General features: G+C 39.2%; 1 protein-coding gene across 2 annotated transcripts in view; it reads right to left on the bottom strand.

Moving 5' to 3' along the window:
* The window catches only part of RND3 (Rho family GTPase 3), a 74,116-nt gene extending 58,675 nt beyond the window's left edge, over nt 1–15,441 (bottom strand). The window contains exons 1-2 of one of the 2 annotated variants that reach the window (XM_058430222.1): nt 15,397–15,441; nt 14,002–14,348 (exon numbers count right to left, since the gene is read on the bottom strand). The gene's annotated coding sequence lies outside the window, so the exon portion shown is untranslated. Of the gene's footprint in view, nt 1–14,001; nt 14,391–15,396 lie in introns of those variants that run through there. The other variant, XM_058430204.1, reaches the window with a different exon arrangement.
* Between the last annotated feature and the right edge of the window lie 9,766 nt (nt 15,442–25,207).

The following is a 25,207-nucleotide window of genomic DNA, read 5'->3' as shown; positions in this document are numbered from 1 at the left end:
ATATTTTCATCACAGATATCTTTTAGACATATTATATTCTGCACTGTAAAAAGTGACATTTTGAACAACTTAATTTTTATTTTTAACTCAGAGAAAGAAAAAATATTTCAAGAAATTATTTTAACACCAGAACAATAACTATGTATTATATGTGATGGAATATTGTATTTCTTTCAGTTAATTTTAATTATCTTCAGTCTGCATCTCCTAGAGTATATATATTTCTTTTTTTAATTCAAGTGATTTGAAGTGTTCTTCTTTTCTTTTGTGGAGACTATTGCTTTGTATCGTATCTTTTCTTCGAAAACAAGATTAAATGTAAAAATATATTAAAGATGTTCTAGAGATTATTAAATTAGGTCTCTGTAATGGTTTTGCCTATTAAATAGGAAGATGAGGGTCTGAGAAAAATATGGCTAGATCATGCAGTCAAACTAATTTTTAAATTTTCTTATCTGAACATTTTATCAAAAATCATTTTGTATTTTGTTTGCTGGCTGTCATTCTTTGCATAAGAACTTGCACATCACACTTCAGATTACATTTATTGACACAACTTCACTATAAATCATGCCCTGACAATTCCACAAGCACAGTGGCTCACACCTGTAATCCCAGAACTTTGGAAGGCAAGGTGGGAAGATTACTTGAGGCCAGGAGTTCTAAGCCAGTCTGGGCAACATAGCAAGATTCTGTCTCCACCAAAAACAAACAAACAAAAAACAAAAATAACTTTAAAAATATTTTGTACATTAATAGGTTATATTAGCTTTTCCTTCACTGGCTCTTCTATTTTTATCATTCCTTCACCAGCTTCTTTTTGCTAAAATGCGAATACGTGTTCATCTAAGACAGCATGTTAAATGTCTAAACTCAGAGGGTACCTTTAACCCCACTTTCCCCATGCCCAGGGGCAAAGCACATCATCACCTTGTGCTATGATAATCAGTCATAGGAAATCTCCTAATACACACACACACACACACACTCACACACACACACACATACGTAGAGAGAACATGAGTGTGTTGAATTAAGCAAACTAGGAGAGTTTATATATGTATTATATCATATTTTATATATGTGTATATATAAATATATACATATATTATATATCATACATACATTATATATACATATACATATATACCATATATAAACAGAGAGAGAGAGAGAGCTAAAGAGAGAGCTAATAACTGGCTTTAGTCTTTTGCACTTAGATGTGTCTTATTTCGTTCTCATGTCCAATCTCCTTTAGCCTGAGAAACATTTTGGCTTGTCTCTTTTGCCCACTTTTGCCCATTCAGCACATTTGCATGCATGAGCTGGAGCTACTCGACTTTGGGACCCAGATGCTAGGCCCTCACATGTTATCAGGATGTGAATGCAGACATTCATTGCTATTGATTCACCTAGATAATCTTCCATTGTCACTAGTCAGTCAGTCATTGCAACACCACTGGATTTTATGAATCCACTTTGCCTGTGAATATGGAATATTGGAAAAAGTTTCTACCACCCAAACAAATTTTAAATTGGCCTTGCTTGTTTGCACCACTCACATCAAACTGCAAGAACATCTGCAATACCCACAATACTATGATTTCCTAGGAGACAACCATTGATGCATCATTGTTTGTTGCCCTGTGCTTTGATCAGTGCACAGTGTATTACATATGCCCAGTAACTGACAAATGAAGAGCTTCCTCTCCCCTACCTGGTTTGATAAAACAACCCTGTTTCTGTAATCACTTGGAAACCACTGTGAGCTTGTAACAGGAAGTCTCTAACTTCTACCCTGATTCTATTACAGAAATCACTTCTGGGGTTATGTGAAACAGAAACCCATAAACCATCTATGGAGATGAAGTCACCACAGTGCTGTGTTGGACTTCGTCCTGTGAGTGTGGGGTAGGGAATTGTCTTCTACGAGCAGGTGGTCATGGTACAGTGTGGGAGGGAAGAAGACAGTTTTCTGGTAACTTATGTGGCTTTGTCAAAATTCCAAAATAGATCAAGTTCATTTGGGGTATTCTTTCACATTTTATTTTTTTTTTATTACTGGCAATTGTCTCTCAAATCATGCTGTGCTTACTTGCTCCCCACTCCCACTCCCTACCTCCACAATGACTTTTTTCTGTTCTATACTTTCACTATAAAATCTCCACAGGGGTGGGTGATGAGAAAGGCTAAAAGCAGCAGCTGATTTTAATGAGAATGACAGCGGCCTTGACTAAACTAATATCCACTAAGGTTTGAATGACTAATAGCATTATTATTCCTCTGTTATTTGCATTTTGAAGTCTTGCCCCATAGCGAATTATACCAGTTCCTGTTTTCACAAGTTCCTTTCTCCACATTTATACTCCACATCCAGTGTTTAGAACTGAAAGAGTTGCTACACATCTAAATATTCCTCACAATGTCTGTTCTGAATCAGCATTTTTGCACGGAGGTGAATGTGGGTTCTGTGGACATAGGGAATTCTGTGAGCCTGAAACTCTGATGAAGGCTTTATGTTTAGAAGTCAGCAATGCTGGTATGTGGGAAAATGTTGCTGTTCAGATCTCATTTTGGTCTCCATTTCATCGTCTTTGCAGCTTAAAAAATAATCCAATGAAAATCTTTGATGGGGAATGTAGCCTCAAACAAGTTTTCTTTATTCTTTTGTGATTCTAGAAATTTGATTGTATTAATCAGGAAGGATTTAAGTTTCTTGAGTGTCTCTGGGGAGTTTCATGTTTTACTCTTTGGTAATTCCCATACAATTATGAGTGTGAACAAGCTTCAGACATCAGAAATCATCGCCAGCCTCCTTGAAGGGTCCAAAAGAAAATAATGTTATTTAGGTAAATAATATGTGGTGTAAAAGGAATATATGAACTGCAATGGTATTGTCTTACCTTATTCTCCTTTATAAATAATATATAAATTCATATTACATATTGTGTATGTTACATGCACACGAATTTACGTGTAGAATTAGATATATATCGCTGAGCAAATACACAAAATACATTATTTGTTGCATATGTTACATTTTATATGTGTATGTATGTGTATATATATGTATAAAATGCCACATAGACAAAAATAATGTTATTTCTGAAGTACAATGATCATGTTAACATTAAAAGTTTACATGTAAATTAATCTCCAGCACTGTAACCAACTCCAGCTCCCAACTCCTCTTTTCAAAAAGGGTCTATGCTGGGAAAAGCTAAACAGCTGTATGACTGAGAACATCCCCCACTCCCTCCTGCCTTCAGCCATGTACTTTTAATCATTTTGTTTGTTTGTTTGTTTGTTTTTGTTTTCTTTTGATGGAGTCTCGCTCTGTCTCCCAGGCTGGAGTGCAGTGGCGTGATCTCAGCTTACTGCAAACTCTACCTCCCAGGTTCACACCATTCTCCCACCTCAGCCTCCCGAATAGCTGGGACTACAGGTGCCCGCCACCATGCCTGGCTAATTTTGTTTTTGTATTTTTAGTAGAGACGGGGTTTCACTGTGTTAGCCACGATGGTCTCAATCTCCTGACCTCATGATCTGCTCGCCTTAGCCTCCCAAAGTGCTGGGATTACAGGCATGAGCCACCGCACTTGGCCTTAATCAATTTTTAAATAAGACTGTAGTATGAATTAGTGTATTATCTTGTCTTGACACATTCTTTCTTGTTCAACTGGCATCCCTTTGAGGCCTGAAACAGCAGACTCTTTTCTATAAATGTCTTCCTTAGTGTTATTTTTAATGTTTTAATTTGGTCAACAAATATTTATCAAGGACCTACTTTGTGCAGATACCAAGATGAGAACGACATCCCTGTCGTCTTCAGTGAGCTCTGTGTCTAGAGAGAGAAGTATTGTCTTGTATTATATTATGTGCATAGAACTATGTATTATGACTATATGTTCATGTTTACAGATTTAGGATTTTTCTGTAAAAGGTATTTATATTCAGATGTACTGAAATGTAAGATAAGTATATTTGTAGATCTTGAACCAAATTTTTTAGAAAGTCACTGTAAAGATAAACAAAAAATAGTGTTTTTATCCTGTGAAGAAAAAGAAAAATGTGCATTTCTCTGACAATGATTGGTGAGTTTCCAAATATCTATAGCCTAAGTTATTAAAGTTAAATAGTAAAACAATGTATCTTTATAAATTCTTGTGTAACTTTGACTTTATAACTAACTATGTTATTGATCAAATGTGGTTTCCCTTTTCTAGGGAAAAAAAGGCCTTTAAAAATCTCATATAGCTTATTGATGATCAAGTGCCTTGTAGAAAGTAACGTTTTGATGAAGAAAGTGAGAATAAATCAGGAACATATGGATTTCATTTATCTCCAAATCTACAGACTTTTTAAGAGGTTCTGAGGGAAATTCCTGGCAAAATGCTCCTGATTTAGAGTATAAAACATATCTGAAAAATACACAAAAAGGTGGGCAAGAGAAAAATTTAATATATGGAGTCTGCAATACATTGAATTTCTTTCTCACTCAAACATGTCTAGGACTATTCTGGAAACACACAGCCACATCTTGGAAGACTAGTCCTTGCTTAAACTTCAATTCTGTGTTAAATGTGTGGACTGGCTCAAAAGGCAGCCGGTTATACACTCTTACAAATAAGAATAAGCCTTCTTGACCAATAACCAGTGAGGTACAATCAACTGTGGCTCTCCAGCTAAAACCTAACTCCTTTGTCACCTTCCTTGTAACTCTGAATAATGTAGGATTTCCAACATGTAACTTGGAAAACCCCTTACTAGTGGCTGGGGTTGGTGGGGGGTGGTAGAAATGGAGCATGTGTGCACATGTGTGTGTGTAAAACAGCGAGAGACATATTTATAGAAATAGGGCACTTGCATCTCAATAATGCATTCTCATACCACTTTTCTGATGTAATTGCATAATTTCACTTACGTGTGCAACGTTACTCAATTGTATACCTCATTAACATGTTATGATAGTCTTCCTGAGAGGTAGGCATGCACATTTCAGCCATTGGAAGGGGATAAGGAGGAGATCATGGCACCTTTTCCCTCTCATGTAGGGACAGTGGCATTGTTTGTGAGGTTTCTCTCTTCCCTGCTCTACTCTTTTTCACCTGTAGCCCATGTAGGAGTGATTCCAAGCTCTCTGAAAAAGCAGTGAGTCTGTGTATATGTTACATGCACACAAATTTACATGTAGAGTTCCTCAAAGCAGAATAGTTCCACGGTGCTCTTGTAAGCCTCCATGGAACCAAAGTGCATCATCCTTCATCTCCTTCAAGGCAGGAGGAGGACACTGAGCAGCCCCAGGGACGGATGGATGACTGGAGATGATTCAAAAAACAGACTCAAAAGAGGGCAGTGGCACATGATAGGTGGTCCTCAAGCTTGATTACCTGGAGGACCAGGTAATCAGAAGGTGGCCCAAAGCATAAGGGCCCTGGCTTACGTTCCCCATAGCCTCCAAGTGTTTGACGCTATAGCATTGTGCCCAGAGATGACTCCAGTGGTTTCAAAATTGAACCTGAGCCTGGGGCAGAATAGAAATTGGAATCTCTGACATCATTGTCTCTGTGATCCTTGTGAGCAAACTACCTCTTTCTCTGCATGTGGCTCCTCTGAGATCCAGGCTTCCCTGGAGTCCATGAGGTGCAGAGCACCTCCATGACCACAAAGAATAGATGAACTCTAGTGGAAGGCTCTCTGTTCGGTCTTCATTTGGGTGAATATTTTTCTTTAGTAAGTACAGTCAAATCTTCTTGAATCATAACTTAACATTTTTGTAATAATGCCAGGAATTAATCACTTTCTGTTGCTCACATCTTGATTATACATTCTTTCTTCAGAACACTGTAAGATATCTGATCTTAAATGACAAGGTTTTGGAATTTACAAAACATTTGTTTCATTCTTTTCTCACCCAAAAATAGAGAGGCCTGATTCTTGCCTTGGCCGCATAAAGAGGCTAGCACCACAGTCTTTAAGGTACAGGTGGGAGGAAAGCAAAACTTTACATCCCACCCACAGATCTGGATTTTCATTCATCGCAGCTTCCATTCCAGTAGAGGGGGTAATGGTGGCCAAGTCCCTGGAGACTAGCAGAAGTGCATGGTAGGTAGATGCCAGAGCTTCATCACCACCATATCAATGGTGGGATCACCATGAGCACCTGGCAGTCAGGCTTCCCATCCCAAATGCTCTAGAATATAGGGATCCATGTATGGCCAGGGAATTCCTGGGCTTGAGCTTCTGGCACCACTGTCCATTGCATCCTAGGGTGATTTTCTTCCAGTTCTCCCTAGTCATCAGCCCCAGGAATGTCTGCAGAGGAATAAACTCCTGGCCTTGGAACAGCATGGTCTCCCAGTCTTGTAAAGAGGGCAAAGTTGGAAGGACTACAAGCTTCCCAGTTGTAAGATTCTAGACATGGCTGTCACATCTCCTGCCACTTCTCCACCCCTTTCTCTATCAATGGCTCACCACGTGTTTTGAACATGCCCTGTGGAAATCTTGGCCTAGCACAAATACAAACACAAATACTGACCATATATTGTAAACACCAGAATAATAGTTTCAGAAAACATTCCTTAGCTTTTTTTTTTTTTTTTTTTTTTGGCAGACGGTGGGGGAGATGGCATCTCACTCTGTCCCCAGGCTGGAGTGCAGTGGCATGATCTCGGCTCACTGCAACCTCCGCCTCCTGGGTTCAAGCAATTCTCCTGCCTCAGCCTCTCGAGTAGCTGGGATTACAGGCATGTACCACCACCCCCAGCTAATTTTTTTATTTTTAGTAGAGACGGGGTTTCACCATGTTGGTCAGGCTGGTCTCGAACTCCTGACCTTGTGATCTGCCCACCTTGGCCTCCCAAAGTGCTGGGATTATGGGTGTGAGCCACCATGCCTGGCCCATTCCTTACCTTTTTATAGTAACATACCCTGAGATTTTTTTTTCTTTTTTCCTGTTTTCCTTTGATTCTTGCCATGGCCCACAAAACTGACTTCATGACCTAGAAATGATCTCAACCTACAGTTTTAAATGTAGTGCCTTATGGGATGTGGCTTACTTGCACATTAGAAAACATTTAAATAATATTAATAATAAGAGCTGTGATTTATGTAGCATCTACCACATATCAGGTACTGGGCTAGGTGCTTTACACAACTCCTCTCATCTTTACAATATCTTTGAAAGGTAGGTGTAATTATACCCATTTTATTTTATTTTTTATTTATTTATTTATTTTTATTTTTATTTTTTTGAGACAGAGTCTCGCTCTGTCACCCAGGTTGGAGTGCAGTGGCGCGATCTCTGCTCACTGCAAGCTCCACATTCTGGGTTCACACCTTCTCCTGCCTCAGCCTCCCGAGTAGCTGGGACTACAGGCGCCCACCACCACACCTGGCTAATTTTTTGTATTTTTAGTAGAGTTGAGGTTTCACCATATTAGCCAGGATGGTCTCAATCTCCTGACCTTGTGATCTGCTCGCCTCAGCCTCCCAAAGTGCTGGGATTACAGGCGTGAGCCACCGTGCCTGGCCCTACGCATTTTATAGATGAGATATTCAAGTTTATATAAATATAGCAATACTTACATTTTATAAGGTAGTACAAATTTTTAAAATATTTCTATTTACAAAAAACGAGTGGGGTTATGTGTGTATGTATAAAGATTATATGCGTGTGTGTGTATATATATGTGTATATATATATATATGTGTGTGTGTGTGTATATATAATTTTTTTTCCTGTAAGATAGTGAATGGATTCAGAAGAAGGTACATTGATTGGCATGGGCAGGAGAGGGCCTCAGGAGAAAAATAATCCAATAAATTTTGTGTAATAACTCATGAAATGATTTTAAGGTTTAGGGAAGTACAGCTATAAAAGAAAAGCCTGTCATGTGTAAAGCAGTACAATTTTTGTAAGCTTACTTTTTTCTGGAGAAAAAATTTAAAATATTTGTTTTTGTCTCTCTCATAAGATTTCACAAACTATCTTCTACCTTTTGTATGGAAGTGAGCGTGCTGCCTAAACTTGTCTCAACCTACTATCAACAAACCAAGTAAAAATGGAAAAAGGCATCAGACAGTCATGTTGTTTGATCAACTGGTCTCTAAACATTTGGTTAGGTTGACTATCCTCAACAGGAAATGATTCAAAGGTAGCAACATTGACTGCTTTTGTTTTTGTTCTATTTTGTTATTTAATCTACATGACATCATTGGTGCTAAAGAGTAAATCCCTGGTAATTTGTAAAGGTATTCTGTCCCTCTGGCCACTACAATAATCCCAGGTCCAAAAGCCAGGTTGTGGGGTCACAGAAGGAAGCTGCTCCCTCACTGATGTCCCTAGTGTCTCGCTGGCTCCTGCCTAGCATTCTGTATTTCTGTGCTAGGTTAGATGCTGTCAAATGTGTTGCTTTTTGCCAGCCCAGATACTTGGCATCTATCTACACTGTAGGATTATTATGCTTTCTAGTTCCATAAAAAAGCCAGCAATTTGTCTGCATCATTCTCTGCACCCTAGAATAAGCCTTCTTGACCAATAACCAGTGAGGTACAATCGACTGTGGATCTCCAACTAAAACCTAACTCCTTTGTCCTTCCTTGGTTGATAGAGCTTCCCTTCCTCCCAATCAGAGCCTTGCAATGATAACCAAACTCTACATATCCAATGACAGTCATAAGTCATCAAAAAAATCAGAAGTTATTCACCTTTATACAATCTGCTGACCAAAAGCCACGATATCAAAGCAGCAGAAATTTTTGATCATTTTCCTCTGCGTTTTTTGAGAAAAAAATAGGTGGGGTGGAAGGAAACCACTTATAATTGAACAGGAAAGAAGTTACATACTTTTAGGGAACTTTCAACCCTTCATGTGACTTTTTGGAAATAACCAAACCATAAAGGCCAATTAAGTTCCAAATGTCTGTGGGGTGTGTCCTGTAACGAGTCAAGAGGTAAACGTCCCGACAGAAGAGAAATACAAAAGAAGAAGCCCCCTGCCCTACAGAAATAAAATGCTCTCCAGAAGAGAGTGGTAAAGATTCTTCTTAGAAAAATGGGACCAGCATGGATGCAAGTAAATCGTTGAACATAATGATCTTAATAAAGACACGTCCATACAAGAAGTTACAAGGAGTTCCCCAAACAATAATTACAGGGAGTAAATAGATATCCTATAGCACATCATTAGCAATATTTTTCTAAAAGTCTAATTGTTATTTGTCTAGAATTCCTGCAGTTGTGATAGTGTGGTGATGTGTAGGAGCACACATGTGCTTATTCATCTCAAATTTTCTAGTTCTCTCTCAACAACAACTTGGAATGGCAGCAGTCAGAAAGTTAAAGGATTCTGGACATGTCTTTAATTTTACTTTTTTTGAGCTTCCCTGGAATTATTTTTAAAGAAGGAATGAATCCGTAAATATTCTTTTAAAAATTATTAGTTGTTATGGATACATACTAGTTGTGCATGTTTATTGGGTACATGTATTTTTGACACAAGCATGCAATGTTTAATGATCAAATTAGGACAATTGGGGTATCCATGACCTCAAGCATATATTATTTGTGTTAGGAACATCCCAATTGCACTTTTTTAGTTATTTTGAAATATATAATAAATTATTCTTAACCATAATTGCCCTATTGTGCCACCACATGCTAGATCTTATTCCTTCTAACTTTATTTCTGTACCTGTTAACCATTCCCTCTTTATCCCCCCTCCTCACTATGCTTCCAAGCCTCTGGTAACCATCATTCTACTCTCTCTCTCCATGACTTCAAGTTTTTATTTTTAGCTCTCATATATTAGTGAGAAAATGCAGTATTTGTCTTTCTGTGCCTGGCTTATTTCACTTAACATAATGAAATCCTATCATTTGCAGCAACATGGATGGAACTAGGTGACATTATGTAAAATATTTTTATTTGTTTATTATATTGACTTCATTAAATTAAAAAAATGCTTTTAATTTTTTTACCTAGTAAATCACAGTCTACTGATGGATTACTGTGTTAGTCTGTTCTCATACCACTATCAAGAAATACCTGAGAATGGGCAATTTATTAAAAAAAATAAGTTTAATTGACTCAAGATTCTGCAGGCTGTTTAGGAAGCATGGCAGCTTCAGCTTCTGGGGAGGCATCAGGAAACTTACAATCACGGTGGAAGGTGAAGGGGAAGCTGGCATGTCTTATATGGCAGAAGTGGGAGGAAGAGGAGTGGGGGAAGTCCTACAAAATTTTAAACAACCAGATCTCATGAGAACAGTAACAAGAGAACTACAATAGGGGAATGGTGCTAAACCATTAGCAATTGTCCCCATGTTCCAATTACCTCCCACCAGGCTCCACCTCCGCACTGGGGATTACAATTCAACATCAGATTTGGGTGGGGACACAGATCATCCAAACCATATCAGCCACAATGCCAGGTGTTAATCCTCTTGTTCCCTTTGCTTGGCCTGTGGGAATTCCCTTCTTCTCCATCAGGGACTTATAATGAAAAAACTTCTTCTACTTCTTCTATGACAATTATGACACCAAGTAAACAATAAGTCATCAAGTACAAAAAGAGCTGAAATTCCGAAAAAATGTTAAGAGGATATTAAACTTCCATAAGGTCATCTACTCTTGTCGACCTGTGATTAAATAAAATAAATTGGTGGCCCTCAACTCCCTGGGACAAAAGATATTTAAAAATAGCTTAGAAATGCTACCCAGACCGGGTGCAATAGCTCACATTTGTAATCCCGATGACTTAGGAGGCCGAGGTGAGAGGACTGCTTGAGGCCAGTTCAAGACCACCCTAGACAACATAGTAAGACTCCATTCTACCCCTCAAAAATATATATTTTTTTAAGATGGAGTCTCACTCTGTCACCCAGGCTGGAGTGCAGTGGCGAGATCTCAGCTCCCTGCAGCCTCCACCTCCCAGGTTCAAGCGATTCTCTTGCCTCAGCCTCCCGAGTAGCTGGGACTACAGGCACGTGCCACCATGCCTGGCTAATTTTTTGTATTTTTAGTAGAGACGGGGTTTCACTGTGTTAGCCAGGATGGTCTCGATCTCCTGACCTTGTGATCTGCCTGCCTCAGCTTCCCAAAGTGCTGGGATTACAGGAATGAGCCACCGCGCCTGGCCAAAAACATTTTTAAAAAGAAATGCTATCCAAAGCATGTAGACAATGAGCGTTAGGGTTAAATACTCATAGAGGATGGACTCCAGTTTTGATTGGCAAGCCGTATCTATATTGACTCTCCCAAAGGACAACTCATTGAAGGTAAAATCTGGATGTTTTCTTGCCAGTGAGGGTCTGGAATGGTCCAACCCCATGAAAGATTAGAGAAACAAGAAATTGCCCATCAAAACTCACCTAGGCTCTACATATCTTTGGGCCATTTTTAAAACTTAAAGGGAAATGTTGTCTTTATTATCTAGATTTTAAGTTCCAAAAGTTAACTCTAGCCGTGTGCACATTTTGTCACGTTTCTCATCAACTCCCTCAGGAAAAGTTACATTTTAAGATGGCTGCGTGTAGCATGACATCATCCAAAATAAACCGAAGCAGATTTTCTGAACACGCTGCACATGACAGCAAATGCTACAATTTGACTGGTGTCCAACATGGGAAATACTTCAAACATTTGAGAAAAGACATTAAAATTAAAGAAAATAAAAAGCTGGAGTTATTTTCACAGGAAACAAAGAGCACTTACCAAAATCACCATCTTTTGCTTTGCCTTCAGCATTGCTAGGTTTTCAGTCTGTTTTTTTGGTCACAGTCTGTATTTTAGACACAGGATATAAGACAGCCAAAGGCAATATTCCTTACTCACATTACTCATGCAAAGTCTCGTGATGAGCAGCGGCGGAAGTCATGGGATAAACAAAAACAAATCCATGACCCTCAAAACCATGGATTTTAATTATTTCACACAAGTAAAACGTTCCAAATATGTATGCTGATACTTCCGTAGACAACAGTACTTGGAACCAAAAGCATTTCTTCCATATGAGAAGTATGGGAAATGTAAATATCCTGGTTTCATTTTATCCTGATCCTGGGGGATGTTTGGGGGCTAACAGAAATCTTTAGATAGGAAATTCACAAGTGCGAGGTAGATACAACGAGTCTTTCTTTAGTCCACTCTCTCACTGGCTTCACCACTTTGGGCCTCAGTTTCCTTATCTATAACTGAGTGCTGTGAAAAAGACATTAAGATCGTTTTCGCTGTAAATTTTGGGAGTGTATGATCCTTTCAGAACTTCCTCATGAATTCTGTGGGTATGTAACAAACTTCATCTCGCTAAAAGAAGTTTGAGTTTAATTTACTCACTATGTTGTTTGCCTAAGTGTATTAACCTCTGTGCCATGATTCTTAGTATTTCCACATCGTAGATGATTAGTCCAGGGATATCATCCAGCCAAATTCCCTGTTTCTAGAGAAGGCAACACTGGCAGTATTTGCAGTCTCTCAGGTTTGCATTAACATTTCTTAGAAATGGAGCTGGTGTTAGATATTTCATAGTCCAATTAGAAAGAATGAGATAATTTTTACAAGTTGTATATCTTCTGCAATTTACATCTCTAAGTGACTAATCAGTGACTAATGTGAAGGCAAATATTATTTCATTACCTCAGTTTACTTGTTCCACACCTCCAAGATATAAATGACTGATAATGCTTATGAGTTGGTGTTAGTACATTATAGCCCTAAATATCCTCTCAGTGTTTTTTGTTTGTTTGTGTTTTTGAGACGGAGTCTCACTCTGTCGCCCAGGCTGGAGTGCAGTGGCGTGATCTCGGCTCACTGCAAGCTCCGCCTCTGGGGTTCACGCCATTCCCCTGCCTCAGCCTCCTGAGTAGCTGGGACTACAGGCACCCGCCACCACGCCCAGCTAATTTTTTGTAGTTTTAGTAGAGACGGGGTTTCGCCGTGTTAGTCAGGATGGTCTCCATCTCCTGACCTCGTGATCCCCGCCTCAGCTGGGATTACAGGCACGAGCCACCATGCCCGGCCCCTCTCAGTGTTTTAAAGCACATCTTCCTAAGTAAACTCGTTTCGTTTAAGGCTTATGTTTAAGGAAGTGAACTTTGTTTTGTTTCTTTTAAATCCCTTAGTCACTTTATATGTGTTTATGAATGTTAGGGAAAGAATAAGCAGGAAGAAGCCTTATTAACTTAAAGAAAAGTTACGACAAAGACGTTGAATGAAGAAGAAACATTGTTTTTTGTTTTGTTTTGTTTTGTTTTTCCTTAAGGCTCGCTATGTTGCCCCTGCTGGACTCCGGAGCTCAAGGGATCTTCCTGCCTCAGTCCCCTGAATAGCCAGGGCTATACAAAAAACAAATTTGTCATCGTTTGAGGCAAAGCCCTACACATATACTCCATATAATTTCCATTTTTAAAATTTACTTCACTCAAGTAGCTAGTTTTCCTAGTCAGTTTATGTCTACACAAATAGGCAAGAAATTGAGACTTCCAGTTAAATATGGAGAGATATACTTTTATCTCAACCCTCTCCAAAAGCCTTATTAAAGAGACAGTAAAACTAACAAAGGCATAAACAGTGCTGGGCTGGAGATAGCACTTACCTGCTACCGAGATATAACTGGTAAGTATTCAGAACTCTTGCAAGCCTGTTAAATTATTGGTAGCTTGAAGACAGTCATAGTAAGAGCATCTACACCACTAGAAATTGGTATTGCTATAAATCAGAGTTTTTCCTTTTTCTTTTTTTCCTTAGAGTCATTTATTTGCACTGAACAAGCCCCTAAGAAAAATGACCATCAGACACCAGAAAGGCATTATCAGCATGAGTTCAGAAGCTAGGAAGCAGGTATTTAAGTGGTAACTGATTTATCAGACTAAAGGAAACAAGGGAAGCTTTCAAAGGGGGAAGGTCTATTCCTCACTACCACAACCAAAAAAACAAACGAACAAAAAGTTGTTCAATGCAGAAAACCCTGGAAAAACTTACGAGTTTGAGATCTTAGTACCTGTGAAACTAGAAGGGCAAGGTGGTGTCTGCAATTGGTGGGTTCTTGGTCTCACTGACTTCAAGAATAAGCCGCGGACTCTCAGGGTGTTACAGTTCTTAAAGGCGTGTCCGGAGTTTGTTCCTTCTGATGTTCGGATGTGTTCGGAGTTTCTTCCTTCTGGTGGGTTCGTGGTCTCGCTGGCTGAGGAGCGAAACTGCAGACCTTCGCGGTGAGTGTTACAGCTCTTAAGGTGGCGCGTCTGGAGTTGTTCGTTTCTCCTGGTGGGTTCGTGGTCTCGCTGACTTCGGGAGTGAAGCTGCAGACCTTCGCTGTAAGTGTCACAGCTCATAAAGTCAGTGTGGACCCTAACAGCGAACAGTAGCAACGTTTACTGCAAAAAGCAAAAGAACAAAGCTTCCACTGTATGGAAAGAGACCTTAAGGGGTTCCCACTGCTGGCTCTGGGCAGCCTGCTTTTATTCTTATCTGGCCCCACCCACATCGTGCTGATTGGTCCATTTTACAGAGAGCTGATTGGTCTGTTTTACAGAGAGCTGATTGGTCCATTTTGACAGGGTGTTGATTGGTGCATTTATGATCCCTGAGCTAGACACAAAAGTTCTCCAGGTCCCCACTAGATTAGCTAGATACAGAGTGTCCATTGGTGTATTTACAAACCCTGAGCTAGACACAGAGTGCCGATTGGTGCATTCACAATCCCTTAGCTAGACATAAAGGTTCTCCAAGTCCACACCAGATTAACTAGATACAGAGTGCTGATTGGTGCATCCACAAACCCTGAGCTAGACACAGGGTGCTGATTGGTGTGTTTACAAACCTTGAGCTAGATACAGAGTGCCCTTTGGTGTGTTTACAATCCCTCAGCTAGACATAAAGTTTCTCCATAAAGGTTCTCCAAGTCCCCACTAGACTCAGGAGCCCAGCTGGCTTCACCCAGTGGATCTCCCACCGGGGCTGCAGGTGGAGCTGCCTGCCAGTCCCACGCCATGCACCTGCACTCCTCAGCCCTTGGGTGGTTGATGGGACTATGCGCCCTGGAGCAGGGAGCAGTGCTCGTCAGGGAGGCTTGGGCGCGCAGGAGCCCACGCAGGTGGGGGAGGGTGGGCAGGGGGGCAGGACTCAGGCATGGCGGGCTGCAGGTCCCGAGTCCTGCCCTGCAGGGAGGCAGCTAAGGCCTGGCGAGAAATCGAGCGCAGCGACAGTGGGCCGGCACTGCTGGGGGACCTGGCGCACCCTCCACAGCTGCTGGCATGAGTGCTAAGCCCCTCACTGCTCAGGGCCAGCTGGCCGCTCCAAGTGCGGGGCCCACCAAGCCCATGCCCACCCAGAATTCTAGCTGGCCCTCAAGTGCCACGCGCAGCCCCAGTTCCCACCCGTGCCTCTCCCTCCACACCTCCCCGCAGTCTGAAGGAGCCAGCTCCAGCCTCGGCCATCCCAGGAAGGGGCTCCCACAGTGCAGCTGCAGGCTGAAGGGCTCCTCAAGCGCGGCCAGAGTGGGCTCTGAGGCCGAGGAGGTGCCAAGAGCAGGTGCCAAGAGCGAGCGAGGGCTGCGAGGGCTGCCAGCACGCTGTCACCTCTCAGTGGGACTGAAAGCAAGAAGAAAGTTTGAAAGTCTATTAAAGAAGAAATTGGATCCTTAGAACCCCTCAACTACCACACCCAGTCAGACGATCATTCCTCCGATAATCTGCAGATAAGAGTTTAATAAGATAGGCTGTGAAGTGTGGTATGCCAGGGTTACTGAGGGTTAGTCAGTCTGACATGCTGTACTGAAAACGGCAGTTAAGTGAAGATTAACATACTGAATGGAGATACCCAAACTTTCTTCTTTCAAGGTTGGCAACGAGGTTCATAATCTCCAGGTATGAAATTAAAGAACTAGGCCTGGCGCGGTGGCTCGTGCCTGTAATCCCAGCACTTTGGGAGGCCGAGGTGGGTGGATCATGCAGTCAGAAGATGGAGACCATCCTGGCCAACATGGTGAAACCCCATCTCTTCTAAAAATACAAAAATTAGATGGGCGTGGTGGCACATGCCTGCAGTCCCAGCTGCTCAGGAGGCTGAGGCGGGAGAATTGCTTGAACCCGGGAGGCAGAGGTTGCAGTGATCTGAGATCACGCCACTGCACTCCAGCTTGGCAACAGAGTGAGACTCCGTCTAAAAAAAAAAAAAAAAGAAAGAAAAGAAATTTAAGAACTAAAATCTGAGGAACTACCCTAAGGTGTGGAGAGTGGTTGGAGTGCTAACAGTTGGGCATCTCCCCCAAATGGCCTGGTCCCCACCAGATTACCATGTGGTTCAGCCCAACTACCCTCACCCATGTGAAAACCAAAGTTTCTAGTCAGCAACTTATTTTTAAAAACTTTACCTTTAAGGCTGGGCGCTGTGGCTCACGCCTGTAATCCCAGCCAGCACTTTGGGAGGCCGAGGCAGGTGGATCACAAGGTCAGGAGATTGAGACCATCCTGGATAACACGGTGAAACCCCGTCTCTACTAAAAATACAAAAAAAAATTAGCCGGGCATGGTGGCAGGCGCTGGTAGTCCCAGCTACTTGGGAGGCTGAGGCAGGAGAATGGCGTGAACCCGGGAGGCGGAGCTTGCAGTGAGCCGAGATGGTGCCACTACACTCCAGTCTGGGCGACAGAGCGAGAATCCATCTCAAAAAAAAAAAAAAAAAAAAAAAGACAAACAAAAACAACTTTGCATTTAAAATGCCAGCTGACAACCAAATCAATAGATATTACAGAAAAAACTTATATAAAGGGCAATGCCCTAAAGAAACAAACAAACAAAAGAATCTGGAGAAAATAAAGACAATTTAGACGGTAGGAAAATATTTAAAAAGTAATATTTTCACAGGTATAAAAGAAACAAGAGCAGCAGGCTATGAAAAGGATCATATGGAGAAAAATCTTTGTAATTAAAAATATGTTATCTTAAGTTAACAGGAAACTGGAAATATAAAAAAGTTCAGGATAAACTTTACAATGTAGGACAAGATAAAACAGGAAAATTATAGATAAAATTTAAGAAAGATAAAGAATAAATAAAGTGTAATAATGTGAGTTATAAGAAGAGAGAATTAAATACAATTGAAAAAAATAATTGTCAAGCAAATAATACAGAAATGTTTCCCAGAATGGAAATGAATAAGTTTTCAGATTGATGGGTTCAGATTTTCAGAAAAATGAACTTCAAATACTCAATTAAAGGCACATGTATATAAAACGCTAAAATGCCAGGAATAGAAGGGTCACTTGAAAAGATTGAAATTAGAAAAGATTCTAAGGTCAGAAAGCGACCTTAGAAAGTAGAAAATAATGAAAAAATTGCTTTGAAAACCTGAGAGAAAATGATTCCAGCCTAGAATTCCACGCCAAGAAATTTTAAAAGACAAATATGAGGGTAGAAAATAGTGAACGAGGCTAGGCACGGTGGCTCACGCCTGTAATCCCAGCACTTTGGGAGGCCGAGCTGGGTGGATCACGAGGTCAACAGATTCAGGCCATCCTGGCCAACATGGTGAAACCCCGTCTCTACTAAAAATACAAAAAATTAGCTGGTCATAGTGGCGGGTGCCTGTAGTCCCAGCTACTTAGGAGGCTGGGGCAGGGGAATCCCTTGAATCCGGGAGGTGGAGGTTGCAGTGAGCCGAGATCATGCCACTTCATTCCAGCCTGGTAACAGAGGGAGACTCCGTCTCAAAAAAAAAAAAAAAAAAAAAAAAGAAAAGAAAGAAAAAAAAGAAAAGAAAAATAAAATAGTTAACTGCAGGTAGAAAATAAGTATTTTCAACTGCAAGATCCCAAAAAATACTTCCACATACCATGTTTTAAGAGCTATTGGAGGATGCGATTAAGCAACATGAGGGAATAACCCAAAACAGAAGTAGCTAGAGGATACAGGAAACAAATGTTGAGAAACAGAAAAGAAAGAAAATTCTCAGGATATTGATGAAGAAAAGTTCTAGAACATCAGCTGCCTGTGGTCTGAGAGAAACCAGTCCAGACTGGTGAGGAGGTTGGAAGGCTCCAGATGGAATAACCAATATGTTGGAATACCTAGGACACTTTTGGCAGAAAGTTTAGGGATGAATTAGCAATTGGTACATTAAAAAGTAAGAAAAAAAAAGAGGTAATGCTTAACTCCAGGGAGAGCAAGTTACACAAAAAGAAGCGTAATCATAAGTAACATCTGTGACTAGTATTTCCATTATATTAACAATTTTGTTTCAGGGTAAGTTAAGTGCATCTGATTTTTTGGTGAGGTGAGAAATAGCATATAGGTTGAGAAAGCTAAATTTTTAACTTTCCCAATAGCAAAGCAAGAGATAACATCTACAACTGGCTTGCTTTTAAAATAATTTACATGTATTACTCTGATTAAAAGAAAAAACCGATGGCATATTTTTTAAAAAAGAAAAGCAATTACTTGGAAAAATTTAAGCCAAATTCCATCACTTTTCTACCATAACACTTTGACACCATTATTTGAACAATTTAGACATTTTTAAAAGTTGAAAATCATGACTTGGTTTTATTCCAGGCTAAAAGATTTGATTAGATGTTACTTCCAAAGTGGTCAGGCCAGTTCTCACCTTACTATGACCCTCTGAGTTGCAAGATTAGTATTTCCAAAGTCTCTGAGATTATAATTCTATGCAATTGATTTGTTGTACACAAACATGTCTATTCTCCCCCATTGTACTAGTATGCTAACTTTAGAACTTGGAACTCCCAGGAAAATAGTCTAGAATATATCATTTTCCTTTTACCTGTACTGTTTGTCTGTCTCATATTATCTAATGGCATTTTTATTCTCTATTGAATATATATTTCTAAATATCTATGAAAGATTAAAATTTGAAGGAAAAATTTCAGAGAATTCAAATCCTTAAGGTCAACTATTGGCTTAAATCAGTTTTTTCCAAGAACTGCTGAATCAAGTTTAATTCTTTCTTAAATATTATTACATATCCCTATCCCCTCATGTCCGTGCCAATGAACCAGCTGTTTTTGAGAAGGCAATAATTTTATCTCTAGATTTTATCTGAACAGGTTTTCCAAAAGAGATCATTGTAGAATGAAGCATACCTGCTAGTGACCTCTTCATTTCTAAGAGAAGAATTAGAAATATTTTTGTGTGTGTGAATAAACAGTGGCTGACAAGACCTACATCGATGCTGAAATCCATTGTTTTGAATATCAGAGCAAGGCCTCATGGTTTTCCTTTCTGGAGGTACAGTATTGCCAGTATCATTTCTTACTTGAGCACTAAGAAAACCAATTTTCTTGACTCTTAGAGCAATAATTTTGGAGGATTGTGAGCCTTTTACAAATGTGACTAGAAAAAACAGTAGGTACAAATACAACAATAAAACTTTGAAGGATTTCCAGGCTTTGGACAGTACCTTGAATACAGAATGCATTTTTAAATATGTACAGACCAATTATCACAAAAAAGAGAGAGACAAAAAAGAAGAGGTTGTTTCTGAAATTCAGTTTTAAGAATATACCTATATTTTTATAAAACTGAAATAAAGGGCCTGGCACGGTGGCTCACGCCTGTAATCCCAGCACATTGGGAGGCCAAGGCGGACATATCACCTGAGGTCAGGAGTTTGAGACCAGCCTGACCAACATGGTGAAACCCCGTCTCTACTAAAATACAAAAAATTAGCCGGGCATGGTGGCACACACCTGTAGTCCCAGCTACTTGGGAGGCTGAGGCAGGAGAATCACTTGAACCTGGGAGGCAGAGGTTGCAGTGAGCCGACATCTTGCCACTGCACCAGCCTGGTGACAGAGCAAGACTCCGTCTCAAAAAAAAAAAAAAAAGCCCTGAAATAAAGACACATACATGTATTTGTTTTATTTATTTATTTAGACACAGCATCTCTCTATATTGCCCAGGCTGGAGTACAGTGGCATGATCATAGCTCACTGCAGCCTCCAACTCCTGGGTCTGAGATCCTCCTGCCTCAGCCTCCTGAGTAGATGGGTCTGCAGGGGCATATGACCACACCTGGATAATTTTTAATTTTTTTGTACAGACAGAGTCTCACTATGTTGCCCAGACTGATCTCAAAGTCCTGGCCTCAACATATATTTAATATTTTAGGAAACCTTTTCATTTTAAGTGAGTTCTTTTTTGAAATACAGATAGTTAATTTGTCTTATTTGTTTTGAAATTTTGTAGAATAAAATATTTTAAAACAAAGTATACACACAAACACTTTAACCATATATGGAGTGATTTATTAAAAGGAAAAACCCAGTTTAGAAATTATGATTTTCAAGCTCCAATGGGTAGAAATACACAACACCTCTAAAATGGCATCCGTTTTCTGAAAGGGAAAAGTGATAAATGATTTCAATAACTCTTAGCCTATTCTTTGAATATTTCATGAGAAAAGGTAAATGAAGGTTGGGAAGAAATTGTCCTTATGAGTCCAGAAGAGTAGTGACAAATACTTATTTTGAATTTGATTTCTTTTGTTCTATTTCCTAATTTTATAAAACCATCTGGAAGAGTGCTGCTAAGGTAAACTGAAGAGTTCTAATGATCTGTGTTACAGTTTAGATATCTTAATAGTCACCATAGTTGTAACTTAAACCACCTGAATTTTAGCTTGAATTTCATGCTTTCTGTTCTTACATTTCACTAAATAGCTTTAGTTTTCTTAAATTTAAAGTTCCTTATATCTTTCTATGTTTGGGTTCCTCTCATTCTATTTAATTTTCCACTTTTATATAGTATAATTCATTTCAGAAATGAGATTTTTTCTTAATATTTGTCTGATTTTCAGTATTCAACAGGTGCTAAAATTGCAAATTTGATCGAGAATAAGTGCTGTGGTATAAGGGGAAGTGTGTTTAGTATAAAATAATAACATCTTCAAAATAAGTCTATTTTATGACTATTAGTAAAGCTACCCTGATGTTATTCTCTATAAAAGTATCTTTTCCATTTTTAACCAAAGTTTACTTCTTTTATTTATTTTATTATAAAATAAAATAATCATACTAAGAAAAACATGTTAAGAGTATTGTTAGCCCACATAAAATGAATGAGCAGGAAATAAATGCAAGCAATGATAGATACCAAATTTAAAATGGTGATTTTTGGCAGGGAAGTTAAGTTGGTTTAATTGGAAAAAAGTACACAGGGCCTTCAATTATTTAGACAAAATGTTATTTCTTAAGTGAGTTCTCTTTGTAATACTGCATTTTGTATATATCCTAATATTGCATAAACCTGTAAACACACACACAGAATCAGCAAAGCATGTGAAATTTAGAGTAGCTCTGATTTTGCCACATTCCTGTGGTTCCCAAGGAACAAAGCCAGACTTAGCAGTTAGACTGTGTAGCTTCATATCTCCTGCGTGAGCAGGGGTGGCGCTGTTTGAAGGCAGTAGTAATGTTGCTAAAACCTAAGAGGCCACACCACTCTATATGGGACGGTTTGGACCACTGGAGAAAGATGGGTTCTCACTCAGCAAAGTGGAAGCACAAAAAGAGAGTTTATGGAGGTAGGACAGGGAAGTCTGAGTTGCTTTCTCTCACGCTTTATTTACTCTGTCCCGCTTGGATTTCAGAATGGATGAATGCCCTAGGTGGTGACTGCAACATGTCATCTTCTATGGTAAACCAACCCAGGAGCTACAAAGAAGGGAATTACCTTATGCCATTCTTTTTTTTTTTTTTAAACTTTATGGCAGGAATAATCTCTGTAAACATGTGAGATCCATTACCTAGTTTTATGTTACAGTTTGGGCTTATTTCTTTTTATTACCTAAAAGCCTATAGTAAGGTATTGTATATTCTCTCACACCCTATGCCTAAAGGTGGGATCGGAGCCAAATCTTAGCATCCATATATTATTTGAAGACCATTATGTCTCCATCTTGTCTGAATAAAATGGCTAATACGAACCCATTTACAAGAATTAACACAAATATCTTTTTAATAATTGTATTCCTTGAAAGTTGTGGATAAAGGAGACTTTTGTGAATGTAACTTTTTTTAATACACTGCACAATAGCATTATTTAATAAATCAAGGAATAGTAATCACTATTTGTAAGGTAAATAATCATATCTTAATCTATCTTGTCTGCAAAATTTATGTTTGTATATATTTACTTTTAAAATGCTTTACAACTATGTTGGTGATGTTGACTCTAGTTCTTGCGGGCAAGTTGCCAGAACACGTCAGCAGAACTTCCTAAGGTAGTGAGCAATTGTGTAGTCAATTGTGTTAATACAAAAGCTTAACCAGTCGTGCCAGCAGTCTGCTTTTACTGTGCATTATCCAGTCAGAAAATCTGTACTTTGTATGTAGACTGAACAATTGACAATTTGCTATTTTATTCTACCAAGTGGGTATGAACCCAAGTAGTGAGAATAGTAATTCTTTTCTGTTTAAAAACTAGAATCCAAGAAGCAGCAAGTAAAATGGTGAAGCGACCACAATATAGCCCAGACCATCTGACCGTTTCACTTGACCTCAGCCAAGAGGCCGACAAGCAATTATCTGACCATTTCATATCATTGCAATATGGATTATTCTCTCACCAAATAGACCTTGTGATCATATGCATGTGTTGTTCAACTGTCAAAAGAATTATATTTATTTTTAATTCATTCATTTTCTAATTAAAGTTTAGAAAAAAGCTTCTCTAAATGCTCATATTTCATGACGTAGGGTATTAGGCTGTGCTAATGAACTCGGAGTTAATCACATTTCTTAAAGTACAGAACTTGACTTAATAAAGTTTTTCTCTCTACCAGGCATTGTTATGAGAAAAGTCATTTTATTTTCATTCTTAAAAGGACTTCATGCATGAGATTGCCACTTCACAGAGTATTTATCAAACATGGACGAGCTTATTTTTAATCACCGTGTTGAAAGGTAAGTTAAAGTAGCATATAACCTATACATAAGAAGCAAGATAAATAATCCAATTGTAACCTAACAGAAATGTCCCACTATATAGGGCAAAGGGTCTTCAACTGGAGTTTTTGCCCTTAATGGCTACCCCTATGCAAAGTGTCCAAAAAGATAGCATCTTCCAGTGAAAATTATGGTACAGACAGTTTGTTGAAATTTTAAAAGTAATAAATTACACATATCTAACATTTTAAAGAAGTTTTATCCTTCTTAAGCAGTTTTTGATTATGTCCATCTTATTCATTTTAGTAATTACCTATATACACTGCAAGCATGAACATTCTTGTGATCAAAAATCCTTCAAAACTACCTCTTATTGTGATTATTTATAGAGAGTTACTGGAAACTGGAACTAGAGAATGATAAATTTAGGAAAATGTGATGTTGTACATATCTATATGTAATAATATGATCAATTTTCACAGTTAACACAGTGCATCTTGTTATAGGTTATAAATTTTAAAAAGTACTAATTTTCTATTAATGAGATTCTTGGGCAAAAAGTTAAATTGTAGAAATGTCATAGACATTCAAAACTTTCCTTTCTTACTTATGTCCCCTATTTATTCACGTCTCCTCTTTTGTTACATCCATGGTTAAAAACACAGACTTTGGCTGGGCGCGGTGGCTCACACCTGCAATCCCAGCACTTCAGCAGGCCGAGGCGGGTGGATCACAAGGTCAGAGGTTGGAGACCAGCCTGACCAACATAGTGAAACCCTGTCTCTACTAAAAATACAAAAATTAGCCGGGCGTGGTGGTGCCTGCCTGTAATCCCAGCTACCCAGGAGGCTGAGGCAGACGAATTGTCTGAACCTGGGAGGCGGAGGTTGCAGTGAGCCAGGATCGCACTCCTGCACTCCAGCCTGGGTGACAGAGCGAGACTCCGTCTCGAAAAAAACAAAACGAAAAAACCCACAGACATTGAGTCAGGCAGACAGACCTGGGTTCCAATTCAGCTCTTTCTGAGCTAGTTTCTTTACCACTCTGATCCTCTAAGTCTCTAAGTCTTCATCTGTAGAACATTAATAATAATGCCAACATCATAGGGTTATTGTGAGAAATTCCTGCCTGAATACATCTGAAATGCCTAACTCAGATCCTGCCAGGTAGGACACAGTAACAAGGGGCTCTCCGAATCATCCTTTAGGAACGAAGACCCCCATCTTCAGGAAGACCACAGTGGCAGGGGCAGTCACTGTAGAGGAAGTTGGCAGCAAGGACAGTAGCATCACTTCCACTCCTCCTATCACATCAGGTGCTTTTTTCTCTACCAAAAAGTGTTCACAAGAAAAATTTCTGATCTAATTCTGAGGGTATACACAATGTATGGACTCAGGAGTAATTGCTATTCTCAGAGTTATTTATATTTGAATGAGTGGAAACCAAAAGAATGACATGAAATTAAAAATGACATAAAAAAATAAAAGCCTAATACGGAATTTCACGCATCAATGAAACAAATAGCCAAGGTACCCTGAAAATTCATGCTCTAATAGTTCTAATTGTTTGCCTATTGTGGCTATATTGGTTAGGAATTATTTCATTACAAAGAACAGAAAACTACACATGTGATATCAAGAAAAAAATCAAAGTTAAGGGATTTTTTAGGAGGAATCTATGATATCTCATACAAACCAAGGGCAGGACACATTTCTCTACTCATATCGGTTTAATTTTTTCTTTATGGAATCTGTTCTCAGTTTTTCTTGGCAAATGGGCCAAAGATGATCATCCCCGTCCAGGAGTATTTTAAGAGACTGGGAGAGTCATTTTTGGGAGTTTGTACCTCTCTCCTTCCATCTGCTACCTTGTAACAAAGCTTTCTGCCTTAGGTCACCAACTATCTGCTACAGTAGTTGAAGCCCATCTGCCTTAAATGTAAGACAGGCAATCTCAGCTGAGACTAAGTATTACATCCATTTTTGGCATACACTATAATCTTCCTGGGAAATAAGAAGCCACAAGATTTTATTTCTCTTAAGCTAGTCTCCTCTTTTTACACACTTGGCATGGGGAGGGGTGTTAACTTTTTGTTTTACTCATACTATGTGGGTGTGTTCTCTGTAAAGATACCTTTACCTGTATTTGAATCTACATCTGTGTCTACACCTGTATCTGTATCTATATCTAGATCTATGTCTCTCTATCTGTAGATCTGATGCAGGATTTTTTGCTTCTTAGTTGAGCTAAATTCGGGTTCTTATCTCAAACCAGGAAAAATTAGGCATTTGGACACATTGACAGG

This window comes from Hylobates moloch, unplaced genomic scaffold, assembly GCF_009828535.3.
Source record: "Hylobates moloch isolate HMO894 unplaced genomic scaffold, HMol_V3 SCAFFOLD_1, whole genome shotgun sequence".
Taxonomy (NCBI): domain Eukaryota; kingdom Metazoa; phylum Chordata; class Mammalia; order Primates; family Hylobatidae; genus Hylobates; species Hylobates moloch.
Note: the sequence above shows the minus strand (reverse complement) of the source record. Positions and strands in the feature narration are given on the sequence as shown.